This window comes from Pezoporus occidentalis, unplaced genomic scaffold, assembly GCF_034315485.1.
Source record: "Pezoporus occidentalis ecotype Australia unplaced genomic scaffold, CSIRO_AGI_Poc_V1 ctg11, whole genome shotgun sequence".
Lineage (NCBI taxonomy): Eukaryota > Metazoa > Chordata > Aves > Psittaciformes > Psittacidae > Pezoporus > Pezoporus occidentalis.
The window spans coordinates 787,611-813,584 of NW_026912886.1; the positions used below are offsets into that span (position 1 = coordinate 787,611).

The 25,974-nt window shown below is 42.8% G+C and overlaps 1 protein-coding gene and 1 long non-coding RNA gene across 2 annotated transcripts in view; one reads left to right on the plus strand and one right to left on the minus strand.

The window, feature by feature from the left end:
- Positions 1-5,472, minus strand: part of TLN2 (talin 2) — a 149,330-nt gene extending 143,858 nt beyond the window's left edge. Inside the window, exons 1-2 of the mRNA XM_062626283.1 lie at positions 5,349-5,472; positions 1,091-1,204 (exon numbers count right to left, since the gene is read on the minus strand). The gene's annotated coding sequence lies outside the window, so the exon portion shown is untranslated. The remainder of the gene's footprint in view (positions 1-1,090; positions 1,205-5,348) is intronic.
- Positions 5,473-12,359: 6,887 nt separating this feature from the next.
- LOC134167525 (uncharacterized) lies at positions 12,360-15,225 on the plus strand. Its single transcript, XR_009966216.1, has 3 exons — positions 12,360-12,424; positions 13,586-13,714; positions 14,214-15,225. It is a non-coding gene; the product is annotated as an uncharacterized LOC134167525 (long non-coding RNA).
- Positions 15,226-25,974: the final 10,749 nt, after the last annotated feature.

Consider the following 25,974-nt stretch of genomic DNA (forward strand, 5'->3'; position numbering starts at 1 on the left):
GTATCTGTACATTTTTATTGTATCTAAGCATTATGTCCTTTGGTTCTACACCACCATCACATTCCTGCCACAATCCTTCCCATTAGATTACCATAGGTCTTTCCTTCAACAGGGATTATCACATCAGACATTCATAACCTGCCTTTGCTGTTTCCACTCTTTTAGCCAGGTGGTACCTTGCTGCTTCCTGCTACACAGAGTTTGACATGTTTAAATTGAACAAAGGTAAAAGATATTTGCCATAAATGACTTTAAGGCTAATTCATGTTTCCCCCCGTACAAACTCAAGCCTGATTTTCACTGCCAGTAAGTTTCTGAAACTGTTCACATGTGAATGCTCACATCTATACCTGAACTTTAAATCTCACATTTCAGAAAAATCACAACCTTCCCACTAGTACATACCACCACTATAAACAAACCACAGTATAAGCTAGACTTCAGGTAGCTGAAGTAAAGAGTTACTTACCTTATTACATGTATCAAATACCAAGAAAGAGAAATTATTATATGGAAAAAAAATATATGTAATAAGCATTATACAACTGTGAAAGCTTCTCTAAGCTGAAGACAATCCTGTTGTTTAAGAATTTCTCACCCCAATCTGCCCAATCCTTCAGCAAAGCACTAAATGCTTTGATACACTATAGCAAAAAAACCTCTATACAGCTGACAAATATAACTTGTTACTCAACTTGAAAACTAAACAGCCCAGCTAGTACCATTGACTTTATCACCTCAGTTGTTATTTGCCGTGATTTAGAAGACTGAGAGCCTCCTGCTTATTTCTGGACTACATGTGATGTTTTCATGGAAATAAGAAATCTCAACCTTACGAGAGTTGCCAGATAGAAAGACACAAGGTTCATTTACAATTCACTTCAGCTCACACTTTCTTCCTGCTACCCAAACACAGAAAGATGAGCTACCTACTAAGAATGTAAGGAAGGCAGTTTCAAGTGCCAGCCTGACCCATCTGGGCAGAAATTCAACTGGTTGATGCCAAGTGAAGGGACTACAAGTAACAAGTCAGCCCTGTAGTACTGTAAAGATATTTTAAGAAAAGGCATTGCTGTGTGGTCACCCTCACCTTGTGAAGTCAGTCAGCGTGTTTTCTTGCTTCATGAAGATGCCTGGGTAAAGAGGCGATGGAGCTCTGAGAATTGAGGGGGTGGATCTCTGGGGATGGAATCCCAGCTTGCAGCTGGAAGTGGAAAATATCAAAATGTTATCACAATTGCTTCAAGTACACAGCCTAATTCAAACTCAATTCCAAGATAAGTATGTGCACATAAAACACACCCAGGGAAAAGGTTCTCTGACATTGCTGTGAAATGGGTTTTCAGCAGCATTAGCACGGACAGAAACATAGAAAATTCAGTGGTCACACAAGTCTGGCATCAAAACTAACAACAGGCTCCTCACCACCTTCTCAACCCCAAGCGTATGAGCCTCACTCAAAAGCCATGTCTTTACTGCACACAGAGACAGAAGGTCACAATTCTCTAAACGTTGATCAGACCAGGATTTCAGCATCCTGTGGATCAGCCTAGCACTTATGCATTTAAGTAGCTTGGCCTACCTTCAAGGCAACCAGATTTATTTTTTAATAGGAATGAATAATTTAATTACAACAATAAAAATAAGGCATAAAACAGCTTAAGACAAAACACAATGTGCATAATCATGGGAATCTCACACAGATTTACAAAAGCCTGTATTATTCTGCTTAATACAGCCTCTGGAATTTGGGAACCAGGCTACTCTGAAAAAAAAACTCTGCTTTATCATTTGCATCTCCCCTACCTCTAAAAATTCTTCAATTTATACTATTATAACCATTTGTGGTCAAAAGCAGAACCCCAGAAGCAAAAACCTGCATTCCCCTTCAAGTACCAACAGACAAGACTACCTAAACTGTAATTTCCAGCTATATACCAGTAACATTTATCTCAACTGATATGCTAAAATACACAAGTAAACAAATGAAACCTACCATGCAAAATACTGCCTATTATGACAGCCTCCCCATATTTGCAACAACACCCAACCATTTTTTTTTTCTGTTCTCAATTTGCATCAGCATTCTATTGTCTGCAGAAACATGCATAAGAAGACTTGCCAAATCTTTTAAGTATTCAAGAGCAGGGGGCTGGGGGGGGGAGGGGGAGAGTGGAAAAGAAGAATTTTTGAAGGCTGGATACAGTAGTCTGTAAACACATTCACACTTCTTTCCTAATTATAGCCCCATGCAAAGGCAGCATCTGGATCAGAACTTCTGAGCAAGAAACTGCATATTAAAAAAAAAAAAATAAATCAGGAAGCCTACACATTTAGCAATTTATTGAAATCTCTGAGGGTCAGATAGGAGTGGGAGCTGAGAACTACTTCAAGTGATGGTTTCAATACATAAATGCTAAAATCATGGACTGGAATAATGCTTCAGCAAATGGTATTGCTCACATTTCATGAACATACAACACTGATATTCCAGCAACTATCTGACACTACAATGCCACAAGATGGAATGGAGGTTGTCTGTACTACTGTCCAGCTGTGGTAATTAATTCAGTACTGGCATTTTTGAAAACTGCCTAGATCTTAACATTTGCACAGATTTAATAGATATATTTTATACAGGTAGGGATATAAAGTGACACAGTGTGCACAGTCAAATCTTTGTGGGACCAATACCAACTAAGAGGTTTCCAAAGCAAAAATTCTAAGTCATCATGAAGATTATGCACTTCAAGCTATGCCACAGCAAGATAGTTCTTTTAAGCCCACTCCTCCCTCTCCAAAATAAAAGGCTTGAAATCTACTGTAGTGGTGTTTTGTACTAATCAGTTATCTTTATAACTATAGATGCATTTCCTAATGTAAGTAGAATTCAGTGATTAGATTAGCTGGCAAAAGATGAAAGAAGTCTTAAGTAAAACTGTACAACTAACCAAGCTCAGAGTAAAAGTAGTTAATCCTTGACAATTCAAATGCAAGTTCATCTTTCTCAACATAATCTACTCATAACCAATCTATCCATCACACACCAAAAAGCTCTCGCCCTCTCAGGCACTACTACAGTGCAATGGCAACATTTCAAATCAACTTAAATTAGGCTGTACTACATTCCATTACATGATATCATGCAACAGATGTTACTCTAAGAACACACAGGACAATTATTCAGAGTAAACTGCTGTAATTTGCATGGTGAAATGAATGGGTATCTTATATGAAATCGCTATAGTATTTTCTCAAATTTTATACCACGGTTCAGAACTTAAACATCACCCAAGTTTATCACAGTTAACCCAAAGACTTATATTGGCAATCAGAGACAAGAATATTCTCATCTTACTCAAGCTCAATAATTTTGCCACCAACAGATAAGCTAGAATTCCACTTATCCCTTTAATTCTGCAGTGACAACCAGTGAGTCAAATGTGGCATTACACAATTTACAAAATGTACTTCCCAGAGGAAAGAGGGGGTTTGTGTGGTTTAATTTCCAACCCCCCACCCCCCCTCCCCCCAACTGTGTGATAACCTTCAATCTCAAGTCACTGCATTGAAAATGTCATGGTTTGAAAATTAAAGCAGAAAAGGTAGTCCAGCCAATTTTATTCATAGTTAACTTAGCTGTATTGTTGGAAGAATGGTTGACCATTATCTCTGATATGAAAGCGTTTTGTACAGATATCTTACAAATTGTGGTATAACTAACGCTGGTGGCTTGCACTTACACTTGCAACACACTGCCATACATGTATGAGTAAGTGATGGTTTACATAAGCTAGAACAGTCTCAGACACATGCTACTTGTTTTCTTATTCATGATATGGATATTCTGCCATAGCTAGCAGGCTGTCTTGACAATGCAGGAAACCTGATGCCTTTAAATAACACACTTTCAAATTCAGAACTGGCTTTCTGGTTTGAAACTTAATATGGCTCAAACTTGGCTTTAAAATACAGGTTTGCAAAATAAACTTTTAAAGATTGGAGGGAAGTGGGTAATTGTTTAATCCGACCATTTTTTCAGTCAGTAAGTATTTCCACCATCCTTCTAACTAGACACTGCAGCAGTGTTTTAACACACAAAAAGTGCATTAATATTAAATAAATTCAAGCGGCTGGTCAGCAGAACAAAAGCACTACAGAAGGTGAGCACAAAGACAGCAGAGGCCCCAGTTCCCAGACAGGTGTGCCGGGGCAGTGGCACTGTGTCAGGGTTCTCTTGTCACTCAAAAGCAAGCCTGTGCGGTGCACCCCACAGCCATGAGATAGGGTGACAAGGAAGAAACAGAGGTGCCAAGACACTCACGGGGACCCCAGCCCACAGCGCGGTCAGGCCCTCCACAGGCATATAACGCTGCCACTCACCAAGGGAGGTTTTGTGCTCTGGCCAGTCGCGGGCACGGAGCCCTGCTGCCCCGAGGCAGGTAGCCCAGAGCCGCTGGCCCCTTACACTTCCAGCATGGGGAAGGGAGAGGCCGCGGAGCAGCGAGGCTCACCAGCAATCCCACCCTCGGCTGCGCTGCGCAGGGGCAGACCCGTTCTTCCCTCCCGTCCGCGGTGGCTCTACGGAACCGGCCTGCCACCCGTTCCCACCCCCAGCCGTCCCACGGTCTGGTGGGAAGAGGCGAACATATGGTTATAGATATACGCATACACACGCGCCGCACGGCCGTCCTTGGGAGGTCGTCGCTTCGCAACGTGTTGCGAAAAGGGGTATTTTTCTCCACCGCGGTCGCCAGTAGCGCTCAACGGCTCTGTCCCTCAGGCAAACTCACCCTCCGACACGGCAACGCGAAGCTTCCCGAAACAGGCTGCGAGGGGCAGGGAAGAGCTGCCGCCCCAGCACCTCCTTCCCATACCAGTCCTTTAGAGTACAGGGAGCAATCCCAAAGGACCGCGGTTTGCCTACCTCCCACCTCGGCCCTGCTCCTGACGAAGGCAAGGTGAGCGGGAGCCACTCTCCTCTCCCCGGTGCTCAGCCCTCCCGGCGGCGGAACCGCAAATGGGCCGCGGCAACCCGGTTCCCTGCACAGCATTGGGCCGGGCTGCTGCCGTACTCCCTAGAACAGGCAACTTGTTGGGCGAACAAGGCAGTGCTGGACGGAGTGCTACTCCCGCCTCCCGACCGACAGCCTGCCGGGGGCAATACAGCATCTACACGCGAAACCCAGCGGCAGCTGAGGCGCCGCAGGCACGGAGCGACTCCGCGCTCTCGCCGCTCAGCCCTACGCGGAGTCTTCCCCCTCTCGGCGACTCAGCACGGACAGGACACTCCATGCAACGTGCAACGAACGGCAGGGCAGGACAAGGGGGTCCTCGCGGGCTCCTACCGGGAACGGCGTTACGGTAGCATTGCACAGCGCCTAAGCCCCGCCGCTCGCTCGCTTCCTTCCTTCCTTCCCCCCCGCTCGCTCGCCTGTTGCCCGCTCCGCGCCGCCTGCAGCCGCCGCCGCCGCTGCGGACTCCAGGCGCAGACCCCCGCCGGGGAGGGCAGGAAGCGCGTCATCACTCCGGGACCGCTCCACCGCCCTTCGCCCGGTACGGCCCGACCCAGCCCGCTCTGCCGCCGGGCCCACGGCGTGGGGGAGTCCGGGACCCCCGCCCGCCCAGCCCGAGTGACCCCCATCTCCCGCCCGCCCAGCCTTCCGCTGACCCGGACACCGGCGGGAGAGGAGCCCCGCCTCAGCTGGCTCGCCGGCCCGCGAGCTTAGGTCCCTCCTCACCTCAGGCGTGAGGGAGAGGCATCTCCGCCGGCCGCGGCCCTCGCTGAGGCTGTGAGATAGCTTCGGTCCCTAGCTGCCCGACCAGGACCGCAGTCACCGGGCTCGGCGGCTCCTCAGGAAGGACAATAAGCCAGAAGAACGCGGCCGGGGGAGGCCGGCATTGTTTTCACCGCGAAACGTTCAACAGAGCCGTGGGGCACGGCGAGCCCCGCGGAGGGAGGGCTGCTGTGGAGGCGCGAGGCGCCCGCCTCAGCCGGCCCCTGAGGCAGCGCGCGCCCGCACCCTCGCGCTTCCCGCCTCACGCGGTGGCTCGCGCCGGCGCTGCGCGGTGAGGGGGCGCGCGCCGTGCTGTGGCGCTCGGCGGGAGCCCGGCGGAGGGCCCGAGGGGCACGGGCAGCGCGCTCACGGGCTCACACCTCGAACAGGGGCTCGCACCTCGAACAGGGGCTCACACCCCGAACAGGGGCTCGCACCTCGAACAGGGGCTCACACCCACACCCGGGCCCGCACCCCGAACAGGGGCTCACACCCGCTCGCGGGCTGGTTTTTACCTCCGGGAGAGCCCGCGCGCATTGATTTTGCCCAGGCCCCACCAGCATTACCGATACTCGTCCCTCTGGTAGACCTGAAGCTTCAAGTCTGGCAGAGGTGGTTTCAAAGTAACAAGAGTGCCCCGATACGGTCAGTACGCTTTGAAAGCAATTCAATCTGCTCATGGGTTTGGTTGCATTAAGCGTTTACAAGTAACACCAGCAAGAAACTGCTGTAGCAGCAGAAGAAATGGGGATTTTCCTCGCACAGCTTGTATCGTTTTGAAAGTTCTACTTGTGTGAATGGTTTTGATATCAATATCCCTGGCAGTGTTCAAGGCCAGGTTGGACAGGGCTGGAGCAACCTGCTCTAGTGGAAGGTGTCCCTGCCCATGGCAGGGGACTGGAACTGGGTGAGCTATAACGTCCCCTCCAATGCAAACCAGTCAGTGATTGTGTGAATATGAGAAAAGAAAGAGTTAAGCAAACTTAAGCCCCCTATGTGAATTAGTCTCATATGTACTAGGGTCTTCATCAGTAAAACTGATAGTTAAAAACCATGCAATTAAAATGGTTGAATCTGATTTAGCTAAAATGGAGCCATTGGTAAATATTTTTGCTTGTAATCAGATTAAAGAGCTGCATCACACAAAGCCAGCACTACAGCTAGTTTTGAACCTTAGGACACTGAACTCACAACTGCACTGTGACACAATCCAACATAGGTTGTATCAACATGCTTCTTAGTGGGCATGTACAAGCAGTCTGTACGTACAAAAACTAACCAGGTTATCTCATACACCCGCACTACAGAAGTAAAAGCATCACAATGTTAACATCTTTAACGGTCACTGTGAGCTGTGTCAGCTTCAGCAGAGGAAAAAGAAGCATCTGCCATGTGAAATACAACGGAGACTAAACAGGGTTTCTTTCTAACTTGCAAATAATTTACAATATGCTTGTTGTACAAATGAGTTATGGTTATACTTGTTACTAAAAAGATCCTGTTATGTCTGTTATTAAAAGAAACAATAATTAAAGTATTTCTTATGGTTATGGGGTAATTCTGTAGATGTAAGCTATCTGTGAACAGCCATAACATTTTGCACAAAGAGCAGATTCTTTTTAATTCTGGCCTTTTACTCACCATAATGATAAGCTTCCAACAACATTGCTTTCTCTATTTGGTGTACAGCTTAAACCCCCCTTTTACAGAATATATAATGATCGCTTCATTCTTCTCTTTGTGCAGCAATATCCTATTTTCTGGCAGTAATACTGTTTCAAAAGAAACTTCCTCTACTCCATTACATTAGCTTTTTCTGTTTTAAAAGCTTCATTTGTAAACCTTTTCCTAGCCTGTGTGTTCTCTCATGTAATAACATGCAAGGCCACAATTCCAAGCTCTCATCGTTTGTATTCCCCTGTTTCCTCTCAGTTCACAGGAAGGCCATTTAAACCTCTGTACTGCATTACCCTCCAAACATCTCTGAAGTCTATCACAATGTCAGCTAAAATACCCTCCAGTCCCAAAGAACAAGATTTTACTACATAGTAATACGTAGTACAATGGCAAGATCAGGCTCCTCGGTATCATTTCTATGTCTTGCTACTCCAGATATGTCTGTGTGTCTGGATAAATTTATTATCTTCCTTTGTACCCAGCTAGTGACTTGTTTCGGGGCACAAATCAGCTGGGTTTTTTCTCTCTTTGAATGGTAACAAATACAAGAGGATCTGAGCACGCACCTGGGTTCTACAGTAACAATCTGTAATAATACTATTACAATAACAAATGAGGTGTCCTGTCAGTCTGTCATTTGAGGATCCAGCTTTTGTTTCAGTAATGAGAAATATCTGTATTTTTCCTGCAGTGTAGTAGATGTAGAGAACAGAAGTATGACTTCCTGGTTCCTTTACATTATTTCAACTTGCAAAAATTTGCAAGTAGGTGCATTTCCCATGAAAGAATAATCACGGCATAGATGGCTCCAAAAGCACTTACATCAATGTACTTGCATGAGCCAAAACTTCTTTAGCATTTCTACAGAAACTCTGCCCTTCCATTTCTTTTCAACTCTGTCTGCCACTGGTTTCCTGGAGTATTTTTAAACTGATTTTACCAGCCCAGCTGCAGAGTTGCAGATATTAGTACCTGCATGGCATCTCCTGGGATTAAATCAGACTCCAGCTGCAGTTACCAGCTGTGACAGGCACTGCTTATGATTTGCTGTGATTGAGTGGAAAAATATCTTTCTTTTTTTTTTTTTGAGTAACATTTCTAGGCTTTATTTGTATTCAAAGAATATTTTAAAATAAAGATATTCTGTGGAGCATCTCACTTCACTTCTAAGGTTATGTTTTGCTTCCATTTCACCTGTTCTAATGCTTTATCTTTCCATCTTTTAATTACTAAACCCCAGAGCTTTAAGGGTAAGTGTTAAACAATCCCCCAAAACGGAGGCATGAAACACCTACACAAACTAGCCACAAATGCCATCTTATTTGTTCATAGCCCTCTGTTAATCCTTGTATTGAAATTATTTTAGGACTCTGGTGCTTAAAATAGCATGTGGATGACAGCAATACTGGCATATTTACTGGTGTTTCCTGTGAACTAGAACTCAGTCAAGTGTGTGTGCAGGGGCCTTCAATGAAGTATGCCATAAACAGTTTTCTCACTTGTCATTTCAAATAAATTTTAAATTACTGTCTCAGAACAGGTCCATTAAAATGCAGCATAAATCATACCCAAGCATGTAAACTACATTCTGTGTGTGTGTGTGTGACTGAACTACTTGAATAACTACATTAGAAGGCTTTGAAAATAAATTTAAGACACACAGTTATGAAAATTGCATTTATAATGAGTCTAAGTTACCCTTGATGAGTAATGTTAGGCAAAAGACAGCACTGTCATTATTGCCATAGCATTAGCAGGCAGTAACGTTATACTGGTTCTTGAGTGCACTAATAGCTCTGACCAACCTCACCTGGGGCCTCTACCCACACTCTCTGCCCATGAGCCCAGGAGCTCCATATAAGCTCAGTCCTGGACGTTTGGTCTCTGTTTGAACTAAGCTATAGAACTGTTTGTTTAGTTATGGGCTTTGCTTATTTAGACTGGTATGTGTAGGCTAAGACTGTGGTCTGATTTTCAACCACCTTTATATATATATATATAGATATATACTTGCTGTGGTAACTACTATATCATGTCTGTGCCTGGCTACATTCAGTAGGTATCAGCCTGGTCTGTGGACTGTTTTTTTCTGGCTGTACCTTGAGTATGTTTTACTGCTGTGAGCCTCTGTAATGGTTTGGGCTCTTTGAACTTGTCTGCTGTCATGACACCCGTATTGCTACTACTGTTTGCATGCTATAGGATGGCTAGTGCTTTGTTCAGTGTGTTTTTCTACATGGCTTCTAATTTCCCATCTTAGAGGAAGCATCCAATCTTTCCTGCTCCCTGGCAAATACAGGCTAAGGTGCAAGCTATTTTGTTTACACTGTTGCAATGCTTACTTATTCCTTATTTTTCTAATAATGTTGTTATGGTTTCTGTTATTGCTTTATCTAGACATCAAGCAAGCATGGACTAAAAGCTCGTACTTTATTCTGAAGAACCTACTGCCTAACTAGACTGTAAGGAATAGCAGATTGAATGAAGCAGAGAGCGCAGAATGCTAATGGCTAGGATAATATATTTCTGTTTCCATTCATCATTAGCCTAAGCTATTGTTTGTTGCTTTAAAATGTAATAGTAAAGCAAAGTTTGAAAGCGAAGGAGACCAAGCAATGTTTTCAGGGATATGTTCCTCACAACATTCAGGTCAATAATGATTTGTACAGTCCTAAAAAATACAGGGCTGAGAGAAAGCCATGAAACTGATTTCCTGTACTATGGGAAGGTGTGTAGATCTTGCAGGGCCACTGTTGGTTTAATCTCTTTGTTAAAATCTTCAGGCTAGGAGATGCTGCAGCATCTTTATGTAGATGTATGGTTTTAGTGTTCCACCAGCCTTACTGGGAAGTTTCTTTGAGGATCTAGGCCAGATTTGTGGCACTAATTCAGATTATTTCTTCTTGTACTGCTCTTTTTTTGGTTACAGTAAACAAATGCATTGTGATTCTGGCTTTATATTTGTTGAAATTTCAACTTCATAATTGGAAGAATCAAGTTTCCTCTGCATGACTAACACCTATTCAGGTGTTCCTGAGAAGAATTTCTTTGGGATCCCTGTAATCTCCTGTCGATCATTACGATTTTATGCATGCCTTTCAAAGTCTGGCGCAGCTCTCTGTATTGGCATTTTAGCTTTCATCTGTAAATCAACTTAGACCTTCAGATAACTTCTGCTATTTTGATATAGAGCTGATTGTTTTCCAATTGGTATTTGTACAGGGGCTTTTTCTTTCTTCTTTGAACCTCTCTACTGAGCTTCTTGACATTAAGCCATTCTTCCAGTTTGTTCTGATCATTCTCGATTCTGAAGACTCTTCTCCAGGAGCACTCACAGCTATTTTAAACCTATTTAATTAAAGGAGCATGCAAAGGGTGCCGTGTTAGCATTGTGTCTGGTGTTGTGGGTAGTTCATGAACTTTATAAAAGTTACTTGAGTATCTCTGCCACCTTGGTTTACACTGCTACCATCTGACTTTTGTCAGACTTAACACCTTCTCACCACTACCCATGGGCAACATCCTGAGGCTTCTCTGAGCTAAGAGGTAATGGTAGTAAAAGACCCTTGTGCTACAAGTGGAAAAGGCACAGAGAAAGAGGGGATGGTTCCCATTTTCTTCCCCATTTTTTTATTTCATTTCCACTTGTGGATATCAGGTATCCACCAGCAGGTGTAAGATAGCATCATGTCTCGTGTTAAACACATTCAGTGAAGATTCCAAGTATACAAGGGGAAATTCTGGGCAGCAGTTGTACCTCTTGCCTTGTTGAAACATTCCTGTGTTTTTCATTTAGACTACATCCACCTTTCTTATTTACTCCATTCCATTTTATTACATGAAAAGCACAGCATTATGTATTACAACAACTGGGTTATTTTGCATTGGCTTTTTTATTCTAGTAATAATTGGACCTTCCAGTAAAGTTCTCAGTCTCACTTGACATACAAAGGTCTAATTCCTTAAGGAATTGTTATTCTAAAGAGATATTATAGCATTGCTGTATCTGTCTCTTCAGATTTGCACTGTAACTTCCAGAAATTCATTTATTAAAAAATTTCTTTTGACTGCTGTCCTTAACAAATAAGGTAACAGAAGGGGTGTCATCTCTCATCTCGTACTAGCAACTATGCAGAACTCAAGGTCATGCACAGAATTGTACCAATCTTGTCACAACCTTACCGATTTTTCCCAGCTCTGCAAATTTCAGTCACGATGAAAAGACAAGGTGCTCACTGATCATCTGTCAATGCAGGACCAGCTGATGTTCTAAAATTCTTCTCTTGTTGTGTGATTACATTACAGTCTAAAATACAGTTTATCCTCAAATTGTCTTTCTCTTGTGTGGTAGTTGTTACCTCTGCAGAAAATCAGCCAATTCTGAATGAGAGAAGGAGTGTAAAGAGTTAACAATTTTGGTAAGGAATACTTAAGACCAAGACTGCAGAAACCAAAGGCCATGTTTTGGTACCTAATTTTAAAAGGAACAGTCAATTTAAGAGCTCAAAGAGAATGAAGAAGATTGTTAATTCAGATCCGGTTCCCACACAATGTCAGTCCCAGCAAAGTTAATGAGAGACAGATCTAGCAGTGTGGGAGGTCAGGAGACTAAGAGAAGCATCCTTCTCAGTTATAACCCACACAGTACCCAGCGTGGAACAGTCATAAATTGATCCCCTAGTTAATCAGTCTGGCTGCCCTCCAGCATGGTATTCATGTCATCAGAAGAAAACCTGACTCCCAAACAGCAGTGTTTTCTGTAATGCTGTCCCTTAGAAGGCAACCCAAGTTGTCTTCTGATTACAAGTCCCCTGTGGCTTCTGACAAACACTCTAAGATTCATGTTTGCAGCTGAACTTCTTGCTGGTCTGATGAACACTTCCAGGTTTTCAAAACTGCTGTGGGAAGAACATGAAGACTGCCTGCAAACCCACGTGTGCCCAGCTAAGTGCTAATTCTCAATATGATCAGTAAGTAGTGCAGAGTATTTGGGTTGCAGATCCTCTGGAGTACAATACTTTTCCTGGTTGTTTTTAAAAGCATCTATTAAATTAGCATTTATTTTTAAAAGTTTGGCCCTTTATTTATCTTTTTCTTGTCCGTATCCAAGGCTGGAACATAAATTTTGCACAAAGTCCACATGGAAACACCGTACTACAGTTTTTAAAACAGGATTTACTTTTCTGAACTGCTTGGGTATCACGCAGAGTGTTCCAGATCAGATGTGACTTGGATGGAGCTATGTTGAACTTTTTGCTTTGTCTGAAAATCATATCGTGCAGCAATAATGGTGTCTTTTCAATTGCATGTATTCTAAGAATGCTGATGCAGCACTGGAGCAGTGCCAGGTATTTTAGGAAATACATTGCTGTTTTCCTTGGCTCCCCAGGGAGCCCCTCTTAATGTTAAATTAGGCTTGTTGCTGGAATAAAGACCAATTTTCACTAAGTTTTTTATCTATGGTGATTCAGTGTTACATCAAAATCTTCACTTTAAAAATGAGAGCTGTTGTTAGCACCTTGTCTTCAAACAAATAATCTAGATAACAAGCACTATCATGTATATAACTGTTTCCTATCTTTTTTTTTTTTCCCATCTCCTTCAATGGCTGGCAACAGCTGTGCCTCAATTTTCTCCTGTGGTTTTCTTGTTTAGAGTTATTGGTTATTTGTTATGATTTATAACAGCAAAACTCTTTGATGCTTAAAAACAATGAAACACATACTTGGACATATTTAAATGAGTCCAACAGATGCATTGTCTGAGTCTATGTTGTACCAAAGGAGAGAGACATAGTTGACACAGGATTATTTCCTGCTGGAAGTTTGCCAAAGAAAAATTGGCCGCAGTTGCACTATTCTTTATAGCAAGTGGCCTCTAATGTGTGTGTTTAATAAAGCACTAACATCTGGACCCACAGGGTAAACTTTGTGTGTACAAGCGGTGTAACTCTTCAAAATAAATATTTATTTGTAAACTTTTCACTGAAGAAAAGCATCCTAGAATATCAGCTTTGGGGGCCATGCGCTGCTTTAGCACTACTTGGGATTTGTGGAGCTGAAGTATTAGATAAGCTCTGTTCTTTCCTGTGCTTCTAGTTCAATTGATGTGTTCTCCTTATGGCCTTGCAGGGATATCCATTGCATGGCCCCAGGCTTCTGCAGGCAGCCAGCACTGCTGCAATTATTGATCTCCCCTGGAGAGCCAAGGAATGAAATCACAGGAAAATGGAGCTGTGTCTTGGGATGGTTACTTCTAAGGTAAGGTACGTGGTAGGGCAGTGCACAGCAAGGCATCGGTTACCTTTTCTGACAGGAAGCTGCCTGTATTCATTCATTCATTCCTCAGTTCGTTTCTCCCTTCCCTGTTTGCTTCTTTCCCTCATTCTTGTACCTTACTTGACGCACAGCAGTTTATGCTGTAAGTGGCTATAACTTAAGCATGGGTTTGGTTTGGTTGGTTTGGTTTGTTGTTGTTTTTTTTTTGTGTTTTTTTTGTTGTGTTTTTTTTTTGTGTGTGAACCAAGTTCTGAGATATCCTCAAACAGGAGAAAGCCAGGAAGATCTTTTTGTTAAGCAGTATACCTACATACAAACATAGGTTACTGTGTGGTCTACCACAATATGCTAGTGAATTTGCTCCACAGTGTCCTAGTGTATAGCTGATAAATACTCACCTAATGTCTGAGGGGGGGAAAAAAGGTGGGGTGGAAAGAGAAAGGAAGTTATTTCTCATTGCTGGTGCTAATGCTTTGAATAGGTTGAGAAGCTCTGAAAGAAATCCCAGTATGTGGATGGAATTCTGCTCTATAAATGAAGTGGCTGCATAGAACTAGACAATCAGGAACTCACAGGGACAAAAGGAGTTACTGTAAAGAGGGCAGTAGATTCTTCGTAACCTGTCTTCTACAATTATGTTCCAAGGTGGTTTAGCTAACTTTATTCAAATGGGTGAAGAATGCAATATCAAAATCTGAGGTAGTAAATCGGCTTGTACATGGACTGTGTGGGAAGAGAAGTTACTCCTGACATTAAGTGGGAGAGGATAATTATACATAGCTTGGAACTTTGGCATGATGTATCTTGAGGATAAATGTGCAAGTGGAGTCCTTGTCTACCAGTGCTGAGCAAGCAGCCTCTACCTGTGCATCTTTTGGTTCATTACGTACAGGATGGCCTGTATCTAACTTTTTTAATGATGTCTAGATCTTGTAATATTCTTTTTTGCACAGGTTTTTTATGGATACTTTTGGTTGTGCAGTTATTTCTACTTCCTCCTCCAATCAGAGCACATCTTCTTGTTTGTGCATAGCCAACCAGGTTTATAAGACTAGCGTTCTCAAGCAAGTAATTAATCATTTCTCATTACAGAATTCATACATACTCAGCTTTTCACACATGGGAATAGCAAATTAGATCTTCCCTCAATAAAATGAAAAATTCACACTCTTCATATGAAATCACTGTCAGTGTATAATTATGTTTAAATATAAATTACATGGAATAATTTTATATATAGAAGAAAACTCAAACCAAATCAAACAGATCAGTGAATCCTTTACTTTTTTTCAAGCACAAGTCCTTTATATTTCTGGAGGAAGCCATACTGCCAACCTGTTGCTGCACATCAAGCTCCTCAGGACATAAGACCCTGAAAGAGATCATTTCCATCACTTTTCTGCTACCTGTGTAATACAAATGAAATGGGTGCCCTGGGGCAGCTAATGTGTTGTGGGGGGAGATACAACTACATGCGTAAGGACAGAGGTAAACATTCTTTGCAGAGCTGACCCAGGACTTTGTAAGGCTGGACCTCAGACAGATTGTCCCAGCTCTGGAAAACAAGCCCCTGCATTTCTTTCCACAGATGTGATGAGTTTTGCAAAATGGTTTGTTCTTTTCTTGATTGCTTTCATCCCCTCAAGGACAAAATTCAGTATTTCTGTGCAGACTTGCATTCCTTCCAGAATGGGTTAGTCTTCATTTTATTATATCCTTTCTCTCCTCTTCTTGCTAGAAGAGGGGTATTGAGAGCACAGCAAAAGCATCAGCTTTACAACTTTTGTATGGGTAAATCCCTGACATTTTCTTTGCTGTAATATATTTCATATGGATGTGAACTATTATGCATTTTGTGGTGCTTGCTAAGAAAAAAGGTATCCTGCAGCAGGGTAGCAACACAAGGTCTCTTACATCACTTCAGCCTTGTGCTCAGGGGAGTAAATGTGTTGTGGGATTTTTAAAGTATAGTAAACCTTTCTTAATCCTGAAGCATGATCTTAGATTTCACCTTGCAGGCAAGATTATCGGTATATAAATAATCATCTAGTGAGATGAAGGTATATACATAGGTGGGAAACACAGGCAGAATTCAGGTTGGCATTTTTCTTTACTTTTGAATGAGTCTGATCTCTTGGTGCTTGCCAGAGCTAAAGAGCAGAGCCCTGACAGAGCCCTGAAAACTAGACTAGCATCTGCTGCTGCCAGGAGAGGGGGAGATAATGTATGAAACAACAGCTACTTTGAGGGGAAGTGGAGCACGTGAGCCTGTTCTGGATCCTGTTTGCTTTTCTGTGGCAGAAAAAGCCAGCTCTGGGTGCAGCCGAGGCTATTCATCCTCAGGGCAGAGTGACTTAGTTTGCTTATAATGATAAGAAACCTTGAGCCACCTCTGGTGGTTGGCTTGCATTCACTGTGCTTTCCAAATAAGATGTGTACAATTAGTCATTAGCCACTTCACATAAATCAAACAGATACCTTAAAACAACAAAACAACCCCACCTTCAGGTAAAACTAGTTTATGAATGGTGGCAGATGTTCATGGATACTTACAGACAGATGAAAGACCTACATGAAATGAAATATTAGTAGAATAATAGAGAAGAAACAGCTGTTCCAGCAGAGCAGCAAGCTGTGGACTCTTGTGGGCCTAAAGACAGAAGGAGAAGTGGCAAGATGGAGAAATATGAGAGAATTGTTCCAGATGTCAAAGTTGCAGAGAAAGCTCTTGAGGTACTTTGAGGCTTTGTGAAGGGATCTAGAAGCAGCCAATTCTGAGTTGGTAGAGGAAGCAAGAGATCAAGGCAGTCAATGAATAATTATCTCATTAGTGTCACTTTTACTTTTCCACACTTGTATCCAGAAAGAACTGTAATCATGTCTTCAGTTGTTGCGGAGTCCAATGAATAAGTTTCTGTAGTGGCACGCATCCAACCATTTCTGCCTTCCGGTCTTTGCAGTGGAATACTCTTCCCTTGCCCAGAAATTTAATCTCTTCTGTGTCCACTAAACTGTCCAGAGATCTGAATTTCTGTGCAGGGGTCCAGACTGCAGGTTCTTCAGACTATCTAAATAAATAAAAAGAGGTTTATTTGCCCAATCTGAGGTACAGCCACCTCTGAGACAAATAGTGACACATTTGGCTGGAATGTTGCGGTACCAGGGGCAAAAATAAGTCCTCCTTCACTACTGCACTTGAAGGAATGGCACTGTAGTGCCACAGTATACAGCACTCGGTATCTGGCGAAAAGCCATCCACATGACTGAATGTGTAGCCAATTGATCTATGTGTTAAAATCCATTAAAAAAAACACCAATGACCCAACAACAAAAAAAAACCTCACCTAATCAACTTTATCTTTCTCCCAGAGCTTCAGTAACTACTGGCACCTTTAAATTGTGACAAGCAGGCAAGGGATCTTACTGTATTGCCTCTTTTCACTGTTCTGGCAAAGCACTGTGTCATTGATTGTTTTTCTATGCCCAGATTCAGCAGCTAGCATCAGGATTGAATGTCTCAGCAGTAGCATCATTCTTGAGAGCTGTGAATGTGGCAACAAAGAAAAGGTAAAGTCAGTTAGGTCTATAGTTGCATCCTTTTCCTTGGAGGGAAGAAACAGTTCAATGGGCAAGGACCAGTTTTCTAAAGGTACCTGGCACACAAAATGGCTAATAGACCCTTGTTGCAATTTGGAAAATCAGCACAATTCTTACCATCTGCCCCCTTACATGAAAAATCTACCCCTTGCGGACTGATCTTGCACCTATTGAAGTTAGTGGTACAAGTCTTGCTGATGTTCATGGGGCAGGATTAGGCCTTAGCACAGCTCGCTTATGAGTACTAGCATCCTTGTTTTCCTGGCAAGGAGAAAGTACACAGTGAAATGATAAGCCAGAGCCCTGTTCTGTGGCTAAGCACACACTTCAAGGTGTTGCTGGGTTAAGGCCGTAAGATATGATAATGAAAGATGATGCCTGCCAGATATGAACTCTCTGTGCAAATGTTTAGGGCATTTTAAAGGCTGGCATGGTGCTGAAGCAATAGCTGCATCACAGGATTAACTATCCTGGTTTATCAGGTATTCTTTAAAGAGGTGAGAACTGCAACCTGTGTCAGACATTGCGCTCTGCTATTCCCTACACTGGTGCTGAGGTTGCTAGGATAACTGTACAGAGGCAGGCAGCTGCAGTATTGGAGCAGGTGGTACTAGGTGGTATTATTAAATGTAATCATTTTGCCTGAGGGATGATTTCAGTATTCCCTCAGTAACATGTGACAGTGCTAAACTAGAGATATCATAATAATTAGAAACACAGCTTGCCCAGAAATATTTTGTATCCCTTAAGTATTTAATACAATTTTATCCTAGTATGAATTTGCCCAAGCAGTGCTACTTGAATTTTACTAGGTTTTACTTCGTTCTCATAGAACTGATGTTTCTGTCCTGCAGGAACAGAACAGGCTCTGTAGTGTGCTTTCCACAGTCAGTGCCAGTCTTTGCCCTCAGAGGCAGGCATGCCAGCTTTGCAGGTATCTCAGTCTTTGCTTAGGAAACATGACTTTAGTTTATTGTGAATTGTGTGTGTTTGAGGGTAGGGAGCAATTAGAAAGGAAAAAAACTGGATATTTTGCTTAAGTTCCTTCTTGAAGGTGATGATTTAGTAAAAATGTGAGATGTGTCTACTTGTGTAGTTAGTGCTGAGGAAACAGCTTTAAATTGGTTACAGTTTGAAATAGCAAAGATATTAGACAAAGGGAAAAGAGGAAAGGAAGAGAATGGCATTAGATTTTCTATGCATTAGTGACTGTGAAAGGAGTCAGTTACAGTTTTATACTTTGAAAGGAAATTTATACTGCTTCAGAAAACTTGGCCACAGGGCATCAGTCCTTACCACTCCAAACTCAAAATCCTTTTCTGGCTCTTGGACAGGTTTTAAAGATGTTTACTGTGTCCCTAGACACTGTTTCTTTCCAGCAACTCAGAGAGGGAATGGTAACTGCTAGCTATTGCTGAAGTACAGCCTTTTCACAGGGAACTATGCCTATCACCAATTCTGTTGGTTTGGGGTTTGTTTTTTTTTAATGTAGAATGAGAAGAAAACAATCCCCAAATAAAACCAAACAAATCCCATGCAGTAAGATTCGCTTTGTTTATACTTACTAGCTGGAGCCATGTAAGCAGTGAACAGCTCAACTTTCTGCGGAGATTTAATACCATGGTTCAGACTAGATTCTGCTACCAGAGCCAAGCTCATACACCTCAGGTCAGCCTGTGTATTTCATGTGTCTCCCCAAGAGCAGGTAGCATTTCTCCAGTGAGCATGGCCAGCTCTGTGACTGTGTACTGGCATGTTTTTTTTCCCCTGGTAATGCAGAACTGTGTCTGTCACAGCATCAAGCAGCAGGAAGTTATGATTATCTGCATTTTTACAGCTGACTTGACAACAGATGTTAAAATTACATTGACACATATCAATGCTTTTGAGAAAAGTATGCCACGTTATTGATAAAGTCAATGACTGACTTATGGGTCAGTAAATAGATAAACGGGGAAATGATGCACTATGTATCTCATCTCCCTCACTTTTAGATGAGGTACTCAAGGTATAGCAATGAGAATTTTTTCCATCTCACATTTTGATGGGGGTTTTTTATGCATTGGTTGCTTTATCATTTCATAGCTATTGGCTGATAAAACTTGCAGTTGTTTGGCTTCCTTTGTGCATACTGTTAAAATCAGAAGAAGGTTAGAAAAACCAAAAAACCTTAGGGACAAACTTGTGGCCTATATCAATTCTGGGGACTCCATAAGTAAACTCATTAAATGTCTACTGTTTTAGCAACAAAACTTATGTAAAACATTGGTTACCTGTGGTCTTAAATATGGAGTTTGTTACATGTCCTGTCACCCTGGAGAACTGCAGCATCTCGAGAACAAAAAAGCAAAACTCTCTTCTCTCTTTTACTCTGAATTTGCAAAATTTAAATCCAACAGCTGTTCCAGAGGCAAAGAGAAATTAAAAGCGTGTAGCAGGTGGTACCATGTATGTATGTCTAATTGCAATCTAACCATCTGCTAGGCAGCTAGAAAACAAAAAGGAGCTGGATTGTGATTTGGGCAAAGATGTGGAGCAGAGAGAATGGCAAAGTGAGAGCAAAAAGTCTGGGTCCAGGAAATCAGCATCTTTTATAGAGGAGGGCAATGAGTGTGACCAGAAGCACTGAGTCAGGATGCTTGCATTTCTCAAAATGTTCTCCTCTTGACTAGTCACTATCTAGAGAAACTGCCTATACATGCCAAGAATACTGGTGAAGGATTCTATGTCCAGTATAGGGCTCAGTACAGGTAACCCCGCTGTCTGTGTCGCCAACAAACATTTCAGCTGTGTGCATGAGATGTTCCGTACAGATTTCTCCAGCCTCAATCCAGAAAACATAATCTTGTTGGTTTTTTACTGATGACCAATACCCAAACATTCTGCCTCTCCCTCCAACATAAGAAACATTTGCTTGAAATGCCCTACATGGGAGTATTTGGGTGAGAGTGGAGGAACTTTGCTCCTTTAAAACAGGACAGAAAGAACTGTCGTCATGGAGGGCTGAAGTAGGAGACCAGAAGACTTTCAGAGCTGGAAAACACATGGTTTTGCAATTAGAAGCAAGAACAAAACTCTCTGCACCAGAAGGTGAGCTATCTGTGGGGAGTGGCTTAACAGCACCAGTCAACCATACAACCACCATGAGGAGTCCTGACAAAGATATGTACTGGGAGATCTGTCTCCTTCGGATACAAGGAATATTCCTGCTCTTATAGTGAGCTCTCCTATTACAGAGAAGGATAGGACTATTACATATGTCTTCTGCAAGAGGAAACTAAAAGACCATGACATGTATCTGCTGAAAAAACTCTGCATTGCAGGGTGAATGCTGGTGGGATGGAAGAAGGGAAAGAAATGTGTAAGGTTCAGGAAAATGTTGGCATAAGGACAGATGAGCCTGGACTGGCCAAGAATAAACTTAGCCTGGAAGGATCACAGCAGGGATTGGGATCTAGAATATATTTCCTCTGGGGAAAAAAGGAGCTGAAACCTAGTTTATTTTCCTGATGCAGCAGGATAAGGTGATGACAGGGAATTGGATAATGCAGTGTTTGCAATAGAGAGGGATGATACTCAGAGACTGAGGAGGCCTCTTTGAGCCCTGCATTCCTTGTCCAAAAATGGCACAATCTGCAGACTTGCTTTGTATAAATAGTCTGGGCTTCAGACAGAAACTCCAATAGCGGCAGTAGTTGCTGGTAACAGGATAAGGTATCTCCAGATCAGTCATATACAGCCAAAGCCTTGTTTTGATTTCCCTGATGTATCTACTTCAAACACATGCAAGCAGGAGTCTAGGAAATGGTTTTGATACATAGAGATAAACTGGATTTAGAGATGGCAGAAACCTGATGGGCACTTAATTTCTAGGAGAGAAGGGAAATGGATTTCTGGAGTGAAGTGTAATCTACAGCAGACAAAAGATAAAAGATGGAACACTGGAATGCAGAAATGTTATCTGCTAAATGTTTTCATAAGCTTTTGAGATGCACTGATGTAAGTCAGCTAGTTAGCTTTCTTTGGCCAATATTTTATGGTGCTTCTGTTGCATGGAAATGGGAGAACTATGATAAATAGTTTTATGTCCTAACTAGCATCATTATAGATGGAGCAATAAAAGGGTGGCATGGGAATGGTGCTCTATGAAAGGGACAGTATGCGGGGGGGGAGGGAAGAGTAGTAAAAATGAAAGACATGAAATCTGCATAGGAAGCTCTGAAGAAGGGTATTGCTCCTGTTCTTGACATGACAGGTTTTAAGTAAGATGATGTTTCATAAGAACCATAGAAGAAATGAGCAAGAATATACCAGCAATTCCTCCGTAAAAAGAACTTTGCTAAAGCACTGAGTGTTTTGTGTGGAACTCAAGTACCCCAGTGGAAGAGATGTTTAGGGTGGGTATTAAAGTTGGAAACTCCAGAGTCACATTTGCCAATCTGGTCAAAACTAGCATGGAATATATTTGGCATGTGATTCACTTCTCACTTCTGCAGTCAGAGCCTGCAGTCAGCAGGATTACATGGAGGTAAAGCCAGCATGACTGAGAGGAGGGAGCACCAGCCCATTCCCAGCTGCTCTGTCCCCAGGGTCTGATTTGTTCTAATGCTGAGCTGTTTTCTGACCCCCCTAAAGGTATAATTTGTTTGCATTTCCTGTATCAGATCAATGTTCCATATTATCGTCAGTCATTCACTGATAGCAATCCTCAGTTAGTTCTTTCTTTTAATGACTTCTTCCCATATAGAGAACCCATAAAGGATTTCTTTGCCTGGGGGACATCAAGTGCTGCTTACTTAAACTGATTTATGAAATGCTTTCTCAGAGTTCCACTGGGCAGCATGCTGAAGACACTTCTCAGAAACATTTAAAATCAGTAGAATAGCACAAGCCCAGGAGTGCTCTTTTCCCTTGTTTGCCACTCTTTGCAGTGGGTGAAATGTGCTCCTGCATGATCCCACTAAGATCATGTACCACTGAAACCACCCTTGAAGGGCAGGGCTTGTATCACTGTAACTATCATAACAGCTCCCTGACACAGTGCAATAGTTACTGAATAAATAACAGTAAAGAAAATCTCAAACCCCTATAATTCATCTTGCAAGTTTTCCCTAGAGAATTGCCTCAAGCCCAGGGTCACTGGAGTCCTCTACAACTTCTAAGGGGCTTTGACTCGGATCTAAGAGAAAGCAGAAAAGGTTTGGATTATACTCTTAGAGGAGGGCAAATTGTTGACCGATGGAGTGGGGCAGTTGTTAATGACTTTCAGCATGCCTGAAACAGCTGATCTCTGAATGAACAGTGTGGGTTCAGTATCTGGGGCAGAAGGTCCTCTGGCTTGACTGCTGCTTTAGCAGCTTGAATGCTCTCACTTGGTTGCTTCAGTAAGTTCCTTAGCAGTAAATTGATGAGTATAATACTTTAGTTACTTAAAATCAGTTGATCTTTGCAAGTTGCTAGTAAATAGCAAATAAGAGCAAACAGCCTACAAAGTGAGGGTGCTGCTGTTAAGTAGCTCAGTAGTAGGAATCTTGGAAGCCAGAGTACTGCGTTTATAGGTGCCTGTGCCATCTGCTGGTCTTCAGCTTGCTGATGAGTTCTGCTTAACTGAAAGCAGCAGGAACAAGTGGATGGTTTTATGATCCTGGCCCTACTGTTTGAGGGATGCTGATGAGGCAGACGCTACTCTGGCACAGGAACAAAAGCCATCCTGTCCTGGAGGCCAGAGATGGGATTTGCTCTGTGGAAGTGAAACAACAGCTTTCAGGTGGTTTTAGCCTCAGAGATACTTGTGAGGGGCTGGCCCCTGCCCTCCTTGTATTTACACAACTGACTGTCTGCCCAGGGATAGAACAAGACTGCTGCCCAGGAAGCTCCTTTTATTATTGATTCAGGTGCGTAGAAAAAGCAGAACCTGCTGGATCACTTGGCTGGTTTCATGCTTAGCTCTGAGGATGGTGCTGCTGCTGAAGTAAGGGCTGTGCTTCCCACAGCTGTGGCCTGAAAAAGGTATTCCCTGATATCCCCTATTTCTTTTCAATGACCTCTCCGTACAGTTTCTAAGACTGGTGCTGGCAGCAGCATTCTTCAGGGTTTTCATTGTATTTGTTGTTTTAACTGAGACAAGTCAAGTGGTAAACCGTGTTTGTAAATGCTAGAAAACGGAAGAAAGCATGTTTTTCTTTACATGCATGGCTAGCAAGAAACCCACAAGTGTCTCAGCAGCTGAAGTGTTAGGTTCTGCCATGCTTTTGGGTAGTGCAAAGCCCCCAGTGAAACATGTGGTGCAAGTAAACTGCAGGCTGTTTTCTCTGAAGTGTTTGGGCTGGAGGAGGTTCCCAGCACACAAAGTGCCATGTGTTCCACATTGCCTGCTCCAGTGGGAGGCTGCTGGCCCTGGGGGAGGAGGGAAAGAGGCTGAGATTGGATTCAAACCTCATGCTCGCCTCAGGGAATGAAAGAGGATGAGATAGCTGAACAATAAGGGTTTCATTTCACCCTCCCTGCTTAAGCACAGCTCCTCACCATGGAGCATTTCTTACAAAGTGCCAGAGAATTTGTTATGGTCATGTGAGCCTATTTCCACTTTTCCCAGTGGGAATGTGTGTGTGACAGCAACAACTTCGTATTGTTTTTCTTAGTATAGTAATAGCTGGCCATATGTTTAAACTCTTTGTGCTTGGGAGCACAAGTTAAAGTGTTTTTTTTCCTCATGCCTATGGATCCCCTGACTTGGGAGGAATTTTGTCAAAGAAAATCCTTGCTTTTCTCACTCTTCCTGCTTGCTGCTTTGAGCCAGTGTGGTTCTCTGAGCACTTCTAACCTAGTTTTCCACACTTCTTTGATTGTAAACCACTGATAATAGATACTTAATGCTGGTGGGAACAATCCACAGAATCCCCCAAAGCTGCTGCTTCATCCCTGGGTGTAATGATAGTGTCTTGAGACTTTTCTTCTAATTTTCTTTGACGTTTCAGACAGTCAATTCCTTCCTGATAAAAAACCCACTCACTGTCTGCATTCATCATTTCTCTCTGCTCCTGAGGACCAAAACCAGCACCTCCACAAAATCCTTCTCCCAGTGTAGCCTGAAGTCTTCTTACTGTATCGGTTTCATTAGCGGATTGATCAATTCCTCTCCTTTCTCCCCTGATATTCCAAATTACTTTTGGTCTCCAAATATACTTTGGGTATAGAGAGCTCTAAGATAAGGGAGGCAGTCACAGATCATCTGTATGAAGCTTTGCAGGGTCAGGACCATACCATTTCTGATCTCAGAAAATACTTCTGCAGAAATACAACTTAGTGGACATGAAGCAACAGCCTTGCTGTGCAAGTGCTGGTCCTTCTAAACTGAGACTTTGGAAAGCACTGGCCTTCTGTAGGCAGAAATGCTGCAGGCAGTCTAAAGACAGAGACCAGTTTTGAGCTCCATGTACTTCAATGTACCAAAAGCAACGTCTGCTCCTTAATGAGGTGCTGCTGATCAGTAATACCACTCTGAAATGTATTCAACCTAAAGATGTAACTCTTAGGATTACATGTCCTATCCACCACGATACTGAGGCCAATCCCACCACTGTGCCACCTTCTTGTATTGAAACAACTAAATCTTACAACTCAAATGATACTCGTTTGTTGTTCATGATTAAATAGTAAAAAAGAAAATCTGCAAGGACCAGGTGAAGGTGCCTGGACTAGCAGGCAGTCTTAACTTGCTGCAAAGCAGGAATATTTCCAAGTCAAATCTTGAGTCAAAAGCTAGGTGAACCCTGATATAAATGACCAGAGAGTGACTCTGTATGAGCTGGAGAGGAGGAAGTCAGCTTCCTCCCATGCAGTGTCTGCCCAGGAATGGGGCTGGGGCTAAGGGAGGAATGGAGGTAGGGGCTGGAGTCCCAGAACGCCTCCAGAGGCAAATGCAACTCCTTGGAGCTGCATTACACTTCTGAGCTCTCACAGCCCATCACAGTATGACAGAGTGTGGCTTGCAAGTAACTGCATTTGTTGATATCAAAGGGCTGAACCTTGAGACTCTCTTCTTCCACTGATACCTCAGTCTTTGTAGCTCACGGCATGGGAAATACAGGTAAGTGGTATCTGCCAACACTGCTTTTAAAGTGTTAAACACTGAGTCAAGACCTAGCATGTTTTGACGAGCTGAATTGTCCTTTTTGAAATGGCCTTGGCCTGCTTCCTTGTTCAGTCTCCTAAGCCTTGTTTGTACGAGCAGGTTGCTGCTTCAACACAGTAACGTCATCTGGTGCATTTAAGCTTCATACATACTGTACCTGCGGGACATGCTGCAACCAGGTAGGAAGCCCTGAGAACATGTATTTCTAGTTCATTAGAGCACTAATCCTTCCCGTCTTTTCAGTTTAAGGCTGTTTCTGATCTGTGCTCTTTGGGGAATGACTCTTGTGTGTTATTAACAACTCCTTGTTCAATAAAACCTATAAGTAAGTGTTTTGCAGTACATAGATCAACCCTGCCATACTTCCATAAATTGAATCACCCTGTTGCAAGTTTCTGCCTGACTCTCAGTGTGTTATGGCACAGCTGAAGAGGAAACTCTCAGTATTGTTCATGCAAGTCACGGGCTGTGGGATATGGTGTTGAACTGGACAATTTTAGCCTTGTGTCTT